Here is a 12,391-nt window from a genome sequence, read left to right as displayed (position 1 = left end):
TAAGTAAATGCTGACACACACTTAACAAGAGCAATTGCAAATCGTTTCACTATCAAAGTGTTTGAATATTTTCTAGTTGTTTCCAACAATTATTTCACATCAGTCATAAAGTAGAATTAATAACATTTTAAGAAAATAAAAGCTCCTACAATGAAATTTCACCACATTTACATAGATAAATTAAGGCACAAATGTTCTGCATGTTCCATGTCATTGCCTGTGGCTTTTCTGTTTTGATTCTTGCATGAGAAATGGCAAGCTTTAAAATGGTATATGTGCTCAAATCATGATGTGATTTTAGTACTTTGTTTCCCATCAATTTTTAAATTAATTATGTGGAAGCAAGCAGCGGTTCATTTTTGGTCATAGACTTTTTGATTAGAAGCTGTGACCCCTTATGCCTTTTTGGCATGCTCTATACAACACCAATGACATGCAGCACGACCTCTGACACCTGATTCAACAAAAAGTAACTCCCGGACAGATCTTTCATATTCAGCAATCTCTTTGTTACACCAGGACACTTACCCAATTCCATCCCTTAAAATCCACCACGTCTCCCCATTTTCTCCCCTACTACCACCTACTCAGAAACTTATTTGGTAGCAACGTTTCTGTCCTTCCATTTGTGTCTCTCCTTCTGTTTTTACAAACTTTACACTATACCATCGTCCCATATGTTTGTGCTGCACACAAGGAGGTTTCTTTAGAAAGCGCTGATGCTAATTATAAATTTAATTTGCATTTTAATTAGAATGGTAGCAAATTAAAAGCGTGGCAGCTGGAGAATTTTGAACGCTTTGCAGAGATTTGGTGTCAGTATCTCACTGCTTCTGACTTCACTCTCTTTTCATTTTTCCCCTCACTATCTTTCATTCACACAAACATATTGGCAATTTTTCTCGTCTCTTGTTTCTTTTTTTTGTCTATTTTTTATTTCTCCATTTTCCCCCCAAGGATCAAGTTATAAATTATTTCTTTTTTGTACTGATAAACAGTATACTCTTGTCTTGTGCCAGTACACCATGTACTGTAGTGATAGTGCAGCTTTTAAGTGAGCTTTTGTGAGGCTCTGTCAGTGCTGCCCTATTTTGCTATTTATATCTGCAGTTTGTTTACAGGTAGGAATCTATTCTATAGCCCCTCGACTAATTTCAAATTCCAGACCATAGCAGCAAACTCTAGCCTAGCCCTCGACATTTTATTTTTACATGCTAGAAATTTGCAATAAGTCTGTAGAACCTTAACAAAAGCCGTTCAGAATGCATTGGGGACTACTCAACTTTATTCTTTACTTAGCGAATGCAGCATTCAATATGCTTTTGGACAAAAGGCTGAAGTAATCTGTCAGTCTTTCGGTCCATATAATGGTATATATTCTGGCCCTGGTGTCTCCCAGTGCTGCCTTCATTTGCTGTGTGAGCATGCCTGGTTTTAGAACTCACGTGAGCACATTTAGTCAGTTCTGTCATTTTCCCTATGTTGCATCTCCATGGTCATTTTCATTCCTTCTGTTCACTTCCCCCACAGTGTCCTTGCTCAATAATTTTCATTAATTGATTGACAGCTCTGATAGACCCAACTAACCTCTATCTCACTCTCATGTCGGTTTTTAAATAAGTACTTGTACGTCCAATGACCTTGTCGCCTCATCAGATATCAGAAAATGAGCATGCAGATATGGAGGAAGCTGATTAGCAAAATAAGGAAGATCTCACTTCTGGCATAAGTCCATAATAAGCTCTGACAACTAACTTTAGAGTTAGGCATTTAAAACAAAAAGGACTTACAAATGTGGAATAAATAGACCTTAACCAATTTCCTAAGCACTGGCTATACTGAAAGGAAGATTGAGAACATCAGTAACATAACAGCTTTTGAAGAAAGCTGGAAAACAAGCTATATTCCCAATATGGGAAATACATGTTGGAAATAGACAGACTTATGTTACTGTTTTTAAGTCTATTTTCAATTACTTGTACAGCATTCTTTAGCTCCTGAAATCCATCCATGGAAAGGGAAGTGAATGTATAAATAAATTTAGATTATATTTTGTTTTATTTAGCATATGGCACAATTATTTACAGCATACTAGCGATCCTTCCCTTGGTAAAACTAAATGAACCTCAAAAGAAACTGGGCTTTGTTATACACATACATCTAAATCACCAGATTAACATATACTGGGAGTTCTATGTAGTTTCATTAGAAACTGTCCTGGTAGAAAATATCTGGCTTTAAACAGACAAAAACACCAAAAATATTTATTTTTATTTTTAAGATGGGAAGCTGAGGCATAATGATGCACACAGAAGATTGCTTGCAGATCAGAAATTAATCCAGCTCAATTGAGTTTCATCTATTGCGTTTTTCCACAATGCTACCTTTCTCTATTTCATATCACTGCAGCATGGTAAGTTTTCAATTGTTGAAATATAGATAGAGCTTTATCCAGTGCTATTTCAGGTTTCTGATAAAACATGATGATGCCAAATGGCATTCTCATTCAATATGCTTAAATGAACTAAATTAACAGAACAATTTATCGTAAAACACTGTTTAGTAAATTGTAAAGCCTAACTGAAGTTCAGAGCAGCTATTCAAGCTACTAATCTGCTAAGACCAGAAGATAAGATAGAACATACTCCTTTGGCAAAGGAGGAATGAGTCCATTGACATTTTATTTCCACTTTTTTTTCCATGCAGTAGTCATTGATTTTGGATTAAATTCACCTGATTCTGGTGGCTACAAAAGCTATTGAACATGAACACCCAACTCTTCAGATTATAGGCCTTACCATAGTTTTCACACCATGACTACCAGAAAACCATGTTCTACGCTGCATTTGGTACCAATTCCTGAACTAATGCAGCAACCATAGTATGATGTAAAAGAGCTAGAACACTGATTCCATGGTTTTATAGAACTACTTGCTCCAAATCACCTGGAAAAACTAGTTTTTAAAGTTTTTACTCATAGTTATGGAAGTTGCAAGTTGCCATGTTGTTGGGGTATTTTATTTACTTCCTAATCTTACTCAAGAGTGTAAATGAAATTCTTTTTTAAGAAGCGAAACTGGCAGACTTGAGCATTCAGAATACAAGAATTTGACTGTGTTTAGATGGAAGTATAACTGGACTTTCAGAATATAATTAGAGGCTTATTCTGATCATACCCCCTTTTTCACATACGTGCAGCTCTAGTTGCTTTTGTAGAGTCATTCCTTATTCAGCTAGCAGGAAAAACAACGGTATGAGGCCTTGAAATAGAAGTGGACTGAAATTGAGCCTAACAACATTATCCTCAAATGCAGGAGCACCTTATCTCTCTCATTACTTTGGCTCCTGCACAGGTGAAAGACACCTGCTTTCCTGTATGAGATGAAGTTATTCTGTTAGCTCCCACTGGAATGAAGGGCAAGGCAGGAAGAAGCAAAGGTAAACAATTCAAAAAGTTGTCTAAAAAGATCTAGCTGGAGATCAAGAACTAAGGACAATGAGGAAAATAAGACCATTTCTAGAAGTAGCATAAATAGCGTAGGCATGTTCTAGTATTTATACTGCAGTATTTTATGTGATGATATTTAATGGCTTCTTAAAATTACCATGCTTTTTTGGTGTAGCAATACACCTTGATTTTCAGAAAGCGTAATGCCTGATGTGTGTTCCGTCTGGATTGACATATAGCCAGCCCGATAGAAATCAAACTTGTGTTTTCATGTCCGTGCTCTACCCTGGCACATCACTAACAAGAATATCAAGAGCAAAAAGTGAAAAATTAACTTTAAAAAAAATACCCAGAAAATGTATCTGACAGAAAATACTGAAAATTATCTGTGACTTCTAAGAGTTTAAAACATAACATGTTGCAATGAAGATTATGACTTTTAAGAATTTCTGTGGTTTTACAGGTGCAAGTTAAAAAAATATTTCCTTCCCATATGCAATTTCTATCTATGCAGGATTCAAATCTCAGTGCCAGGGGAGCTAAAGTAGAAGCCTATTTCTGAAAGTTCCCCAACATGAAGAAATTTGCTTGGGTAAGCACTTCCATTACAGAATCACAGAATCACTAGGTTGGAAAAGACCCACAGGATCGTCGAGTCCAACCATTCCTATCAACCACCAAGCCATGCCCCTCAGCACCTCATCCACTGTCTTTTAAATACCTCCAGGGATGATGACTCAACCACCTCCCTGGGCAGCCTGTTCCAGTGCCCAACGACCCTTTCCGTGATATATTTTTTTTCTGATGTTCAGCCTGAACCTCCCCTGGCAGAACTTGAGGCCTTTCAGAGCATTCTGGTCTACCAACAAAAATTCAGTGACCTCAGTGAAAGTAATCATGTGGGTTTAGACCGACTATTTATCTGAATAAAGCTTTGTGGAATCTAAATCAACTAAATTATCTTCAAGATCTAACTTCCATAAGTGGCAAGTAATATTAGGAAATACGTTGATATTTGGTTACCCTAATTAACCTTGTATTTTAATCATATTATTGCATAGTAAAGATCTAATTTCTATTCCACTGTTATATGCCCTGGCATACCCTTCTCCTCTGGAACACAAACAAACAAATCAAAACAAGTTCAACTATTGGATAAGCTCTGGTCAACTGAATTTCTTTTAATAAATTTTTACTATGAAATTGTCCATGGAATACACAGCATTCTCCAAATTACAAGTCTTCCACCTTGGCACTTTGGAAAGGCTTGGATTTCATTTCATGTAAGTTTTTGCAGCTGTACAAAATACTTTCATTAACCCAAGAATGGATTATTTGGAGTGCTAATTAATTGATTCTTCAAAATGCCAGTTGACATACTCCTAGGGAAAACCTGATCTAAGCAACTATGTTAATCAAGCTATTGTACTTATGGTTCTGTCTGAATATCAGACCATCTGAAATGAGGAGAACTTTGCCATTACTATCCTGGACCTCTTGTGGGCAGCTAATTAATATGAGTAGACTATGACAGTTGCACTTGTACATTCACTGTACTGCCTGACAATAACTCTATAAAATTACATTTCAGCTAAAGAATGGAAACAGTGTTAAATACCATTATTTGCCTTCCTTTGATGTCTGAGAGTCATTATGAAAGCAATTACAGCAGTTTCTCTGTCTGTATGTCTACAGGGTATTTATCTGTATCTGTCTGAGTCCTTTGCCAGGTGGAGAATATATGGCATATTAAAGACAAGGGAATTCAGCCTCAATTATCAGACTATGAACAGAAGAAGAAACAAAATCAGAGTTTTGCAGATGATCCTGCCAGAAAACAGTAATTTAATATTAAAGGCAGGCAATCTGGAAAAAAACTGTCCAGTGCATAGTCTTTTTATTTTAATATTATTGAATTCCCCCTCCTTCCATTGTCCTATTTTGTTTTCTATTCTTTTAGCTTCTGCATTTTCTAATAGCTCTGCTCACTTTAAATAAGCTTATGCTAGATTTGAGAGTTTCATGAATGTAAGACTGTTTTTGTAAAATCTAGGGGTTTTTCTTAATTACATGCAGATATTCTGCCATCTAAGAAATTCCCAGCGAAACTAACAGATTCATATACAGAAAGCATGAGCATCTTGCTTTTTCACCTGAAAAAGCTTTAGCTCTAATGCTCTGGGGTTTGTGTATTGAAGGTACCCCCACTCATAAACAGCTTCACAGTTCCTTCATAACTTGCTAGCATGGACATTTTACCATCTTGTCCTTCTAGTCCTCTATAATAGTCACAGTTCTGTAATAATGAACCTCATCACAAATCTCAAAACAAGAGTTCCATCAAGAATTTGGACGTTAAGTACTGTCAGTAAACTCTTGTGAGGAGATGTGCTAACTGCTGTCTGGACTCAAAAACATCATAGAACACTGTAATTCGGGCACATGAAAGAAATGCCTTGGTATCTTCAAACGGATTACCCAGTTGTACCATACACACACAGGAAAGTAATACGGACCTGGATGAAAGCTAATTTGGCCTGCTATTCAGGGCTGACAGGATGCTAATTTATCTTAGCTGCCTGCTATCCATCATCATTTGACACTCTAGTGAATGTATCTATAAAAGGCAAAGATCCTCTTCCTTTGGTAACCTAAGTTTTCCGATGCTTTATGCTGTCTTTTGTTTTAAATAGAAAGGCAAGAACATTACCAAAATGTCACGCTGCTCATAAAGCATGATGCTCACTCTGAAACTGGGGTAATATTTCTAAGAACAGCCTTTAGCATGTTAATAAAAATGTCTCTTGATACTATCCCCAGATTTTCTGGAACAAAAATGTATAATAATGTAATATTTTAAAAGATTCTCGGGGAAATTTAGAGTAAAGGTAGAGTAGTATATGACTCTGTGAGTTACCATCAGACAAAGGCTGGCCTAATCTTGAAGAAATATTTGGGACTCCGTATCTCATTGCTGTGCCACTAATACAGTCATCCATCTTTGGGAAAGGGTGTGGAAAGAGGGGATGAACCGCAACCAATACAAATATGCCACCATTTTCTTCATTTTTGCATAATCACTTGGGGGCACTGGAAAAAAGACAGCTAGGGCATTAGTTTGCCGTAGGTGTGTTAAGAAACTGAAGTCCCTCCACTCACGTTCTGTTCTGTTGAATTAGAACTGTCACTCTCAAGCGCCTAATATGACACTTACCTATGCAAAACAGAACTGTACTTCATTTGCTTTAAGGCTTATGCTACCAAGGCCACAGAGATGATACACCAAGATATCATCAGTAATGAATCTAAATTATCCATTATACTCCAACTGCTTATTGCTAGAGCTTTTAATGCATTTTGAGTATATCGTGTGCCATCTTCCTCAAAATCCCTAGAATCTTTTCCAGCTGTACATTATTTTGCTTAACTTTTAAAGAAAACAATCAGTAGACTACAGACATTTCCTTATACCCATCACAGACATTTTACAAGCAATCTCATGTTACAATGCTGTTTCCTTCCTATACAGGGATATTCCGATATTGGTCATTGCAAATCTTGCCATTTGAGTCTTCCGAAATTAGAATGTTTATAAGAAATGTGTTTGTGTGGGCATATACACAAAACTACAAGAATTTTACTTAAAAATATTTATGAATGACATAAGTCTCATTAAGACAAGAAGACCTTAATGCCTTCTGAGCAGAGACACTTCATGGCAAAAAAAAGGAAAGGATTTGATGATATCTTAGACATTTTACAGTATAAATATATTCTTGATTAATTAAATCTGCGTAGTCTATTACCTTACCCTGAGGAAACTATGATATTCAAGAATGCTTTTTTAACATAAGAAAAAAACCCTGAACAATTTTTGTTTGATATTTAACCTAAGTGAAAAGGTGCACAGAAAAATATTTTATGAACTTGTATAAACAAAGAAATTTTAATTCTTTCCTTTAATTAAAAAGAAACAATGCAACTTTCAAGAAACACGCTTACTTTCTTCAAAAAGGAAGATTAATATAGGTTAAAAAACCTTTCTAGTTTTACAAAATTAATACTGTGTTTAATTATATGAGATTAAAATTTCATTATACATTATGCTTTAATTGGTATAGAAGGGGCCAGAGGTTAAAACCTTTGCACGAGTTACCTTTTGTGCTGTTCCAATATCTAATAACATTGCAGTTTTAAATTATAAACTCTGACAACATTTAACAAGTTTCTTACATGTTTTAATTTTACCCTAGTAAGCTTTTATGTGGAGCAGTAGTGTTCCTGAGGTCATAATCCTGGATGATGAAACAAGCAGAGACAGAAATCATTACAAAACCAAAGTGGCTGGACATTATTGGATTATGGTAGAGGTGCTACCTGGACTCCAACTTTCAAATATAAATGTAGACATAGCTAGTTTACAACAATAACATGCTGTGATGGTTAAAACACACTGTGTGGCTCAGCTTTCTGCCTCCTAAACAAGCAGCTATACCTTCAAAAACACTGGGAAATTCTTCTCAGGAATAGATCAAAGAATTCTGGAGGGTCCTTCTAACAAGTGACTAAAGTGGCCTTGAACTGTTTAAACCACTGACGCCGTGTCCTACAAGTGGGATTTTCAGAGGACTCCAAGGGGTTTAGGCATACAAAGCCTATTGACCTCTAATGGAATTAGGACATCTATTCTAGAGGTGTTTGGAAAACCCAGCACTACTTAGAACAATGTTTCTGGAACACAAACAAGAAGAGGCAACTGTTTCAAGGATAAACATGCCTTCATTTTATAAATGAAGTATGTCATTATTTGTACATATGAGGAATGGTTTGCTGGTAAGCTAATGCCATTCCCATCCTACCTTCCCCCTGTAATGTACCTCTAGCAAATAGGGTTGGTGAGTCTAGGTGGGTCTGTAGACTTCAGTCTTGGTCTAAAACTATTGATGTACAAGCACATGAATAGATAAGACCATTAAAGTGACATCAAAGAAGTAACTTATTCTTGCTGAAATTGATCATTGGAACAGCCCTCATTCCTGAACAATTCAAATAAAACATAATAAAAAACAAAGCTTGGTGGTATGAATCTGAGAAATTCTTGTCTGATTCACTAACCTCCCTTCCTCAGCAAGAACAGAGAAGATAACAAGCTTGTTTTAGGGAGTCAGTATTAACTTCTGCCAGTATAGGGACCCAAGAGGCTATCTGTTACTATTGAATTTGGTGATTATTGATTACTCTTTAGTATTGATAAAGTCAGTGTGTATATGGATTACCTGCCATATAAATGTCGATCAAGTGAATTTAAGATTTGGACCAGCAAGAAACTGCAAAACAACTGTCTAAAACATATTTTGTTCTTTGATCTCACCCTATGCATCTGTGCATGTGCTTCCTCAAAATTAAAAATGACTGTTAATTTTTATGGCAACTCCGAGCAGCTCAGCATCAACACCATGCAAACTGCGTACGCAAATAACAGTGTGTTGTTTAGTGCTATCCCTAAGTGACCTGCAGAAAAGGGATGTTTGCTCATGTTGTTGAACTGAGGTGAGAACAGTTCTAATTACCTAGGGTTTTTTTCCTGTGGTAGTTTACAGTTGAATCTCATTATTGGATAACTGTTTAATCAACTCTAAAAATTACAGTATAATTAGTACTGCAGCAATACAGACACACTATGAGGCAAGAAGTTCCCAGAACCGCAGAAGCCTATTCTATATTTTGCCAATGTCTTATTTGAACCAAGATTCAGACACTGAAAAATACATATTTATATGCTTTAAAAATATTTAACAGTCTTACACGACATCGTTAGATAGTAAAGTAGTTGTTCAGAGTCACATTTGAAGCAAATTGACTTAACTTCATTTAAATCAGAGAGGTACTGATTTGCCCAGTATGGAACTTTGACCCACAGACTTTTTCAGTAGCATGCCAACTCTAGGCCTGATAATGTTTTCACTGAAAAAGAACACTTCAAAGGGATTTTTGTGCGCTTAATGAAAGTCAAGATGAGGCTTTCTGCAAGTAACTATAGTGAGTAATTTTAAAACATCTTCTTCATTAAAAGGACAAAGTTTCAGAGCCAGCAAATGAAATTCTGTAATTAAAACATGTTTATTTAAAAAAAAATTCTGGAGAGGTCTTGGACAGTGAAATAATATCCTTTAGATTAGTATTTAATTGAAAACAGTATTTACTGCTCTAGTGGATTTGATAGAGCTCTTTACTGTGTTTCTTTATGTATAATTGTATTTTGCAACCAATTTAAAATAACTAGATGAGTGCAGTCCTATATAAGGTGGAGATGAGTCCTTGCAAGGATATCAACGTCTACAGGGGTTTCTTTCTAACAGATATGAAAAAGTAATTTCCATTCTGCTACTTTTGTGTGATCCTTTCTGCATATAAAATGCCTTTCACGTGTATACATACAGACACACACACAAAAGTCTCCTCACCTGAGAAGAGTATTTCCTAAAAGCCAATATACCCTACTCTAATATTCTCTGCATCTTTGACTTAAGGAAAAGTTAAGTCATAATAATAGTAACTTTAGAAGCATAATTCATTGCTTTTATACCTATAGTCTCATTAAAATATGAATACGACAATTATAATAAATAAGAAAATAAATACCTACTATCCTGACTTGGCTACAGTATATGTAAATAGACTAAAAGATTTTCAAACTTCCAAATTGTAAAAAGGACGTTTCGGGTTAGTGACCTTCTCCCAAAGCTATTCCCTGCCTCAGTGGTATCGCTGGCCTGAGCAGATTTTAAATTGCAAAGCTATGTGATCTGTTCTTGCAAAAGGCCTGGGAACTCAAAATTTGGTTGCATCACTAGAAATATTATTGAGCTTTGTTTTGAATGATTATTCAGCCTACTTCCTCATCCTAGTGATAATTTCTCTAATTGCATCTTAGACCAAGTTTAGTTTAGACACAGAGAGATCAATGATCCTGACTTTCCTCATGCTCATAAAATAGTTTAGTATGACCCTATTGAACAGTAATAATAATGCCCTGCCCTACTGGAAGAAATTCTGCTACAAACTGAAGCATTTCTTGGTAAAGATATAACATTTTTAAAGGCATTTTTAAAAGTGGGAATAGGACCTCACTATGACCTATTTGCATGTGAGTGAGTGAAGCTCTTCCATACATACCCATAGCCTGATTGCATTTAGCATATTGGCCTGTTGTTATAGACAAGAGAATGTCCAACTCCTCAAGGTTAATTGACTGCTGTTCTTTGAAATATACATGAGAAACTTTATTGACTATCTCACATCCGACCTCACCTGTCACGCAGGAGAACAATAGTAACAGGCAAAAGGGCTCCACAAAAGGATGAGAAGGACAAAGGTGAAATGCAGAGGGCAGCACTAAATTTTGCCCGAATCCCTTCTCTGTTCTCATCTTGTATATTTTATAACTCAACTTTTTGTGATTAGAAAGACTCTGTAATTTTAAGAAGAGATTTCTCCTAAAATATTTACCAAATTAACCAGTCCCACTAGTGCGACAGGGTCTCAAATCAACTAAAACTAATTCCACATAAAACTGGAACAAAAGTTTTTTCAGACAAAAGCAAGCATCATTCTCTTCAACTTATGTGTAACATTTATATGTCACTTCACACAACAGCAATTATTGTTGTGCTTAAATTGGAAAAAGGGTTTACCTTACACTGCTGACACAGTCCTACCCACGCAGCACATCCCTGTAAAGAGCGTATAAAAGCCAAAAACATGTCTAATTTTTAGCACATTCCATGACTTATGTCTCCACAAGCCTGCACAAGACACACTTCTGATGACAACGAGATAACCCCTTGTAATACCTCCACCATGATAACTGGATTTTTGCTAAGCTTTCCATGACCAAATTACAGCCACAGTGATGACACTCTGCACACCACTGCCAAGCAGCACAAAGTGACACCTGCTTACAACAGCTTGAAATTCAATTTGTCAATATTACCAATAACTAAGGGACTGTTTTTTCTAAACCTTACTCGTATTGGACAGTATCTGCTCAGTTTGGCAGCCCTATAGAACCAGAATCTAGCATTACACCACCCAGGATCTCTGAGACCAAAGAAGCATTTTTTATGTTATTAATGGAATAAAAAATATGCTATCCATATCACACAAAGGAGTACCAGTAAGACAGACCCAATCAAATCTCTTTGAACTGCATTCAGCCTCCATAATACAGAAAAACCACATGCTCAGTCTGTGCAAAAGCCAAAGATAGAATATTTCCATTACTCAGTTCAGCACTAGGAGGTTAAAAATGCCAGGGTACTATTGCCTTTAAAAATCTCTCATCTCCTACCCCCTACCTGCCAGCTGTATAGAATATTTCCCTTGCCACTAATTCTGATAGCATGCCCTAATTAACTCATTTTATCTTTTGGTATAAATCAATTACAATTAAAATATAGTTTGTCAAACCTCAGTGGAGTATTGTTTCATGTTAAAAACATTTTTGTTCCTGAGAGGAAATGTGATTAACTTCAATAGAAAGCTTAAAGTTCAACTTACTATGAGCGGAGGGACTCAAACAAAATTCAAGCTTCATCTCAGTACAAGGATATTAAACAAATTCAAGGTTTTACACTGGTCATTCAGAACACTAGCATATGGCAGGATCTAGGAAAAACATTGTTTTGTTTTGGATTTGTTTGTTTTTAAAAGCACTTAGCGAGTAAAACCATGGAAGAACGTCCAGCTCTTGAAAGGACAAAAAAAGCTTTTTAGGCACCATAATTTTTGAAACTTACTTGAAACACGAAGCACTATATTTTAAGTTCAAAAAAAAAAAATTAATTACAATAAATAAATAAAATATATAAAATAAATAAAAAATATAAATAAAATAAAAGAAATAAAAAGAAATAAAAAAATTGACAAGTCCAATGCTCCACT

The sequence above is a fragment of the Phaenicophaeus curvirostris genome, chromosome 12 (assembly GCF_032191515.1).
Source record: "Phaenicophaeus curvirostris isolate KB17595 chromosome 12, BPBGC_Pcur_1.0, whole genome shotgun sequence".
Classification (NCBI taxonomy): domain Eukaryota; kingdom Metazoa; phylum Chordata; class Aves; order Cuculiformes; family Cuculidae; genus Phaenicophaeus; species Phaenicophaeus curvirostris.
The sequence above is the reverse complement of the archived record's forward strand: the minus strand, read 5'-3'. Positions refer to the sequence as shown.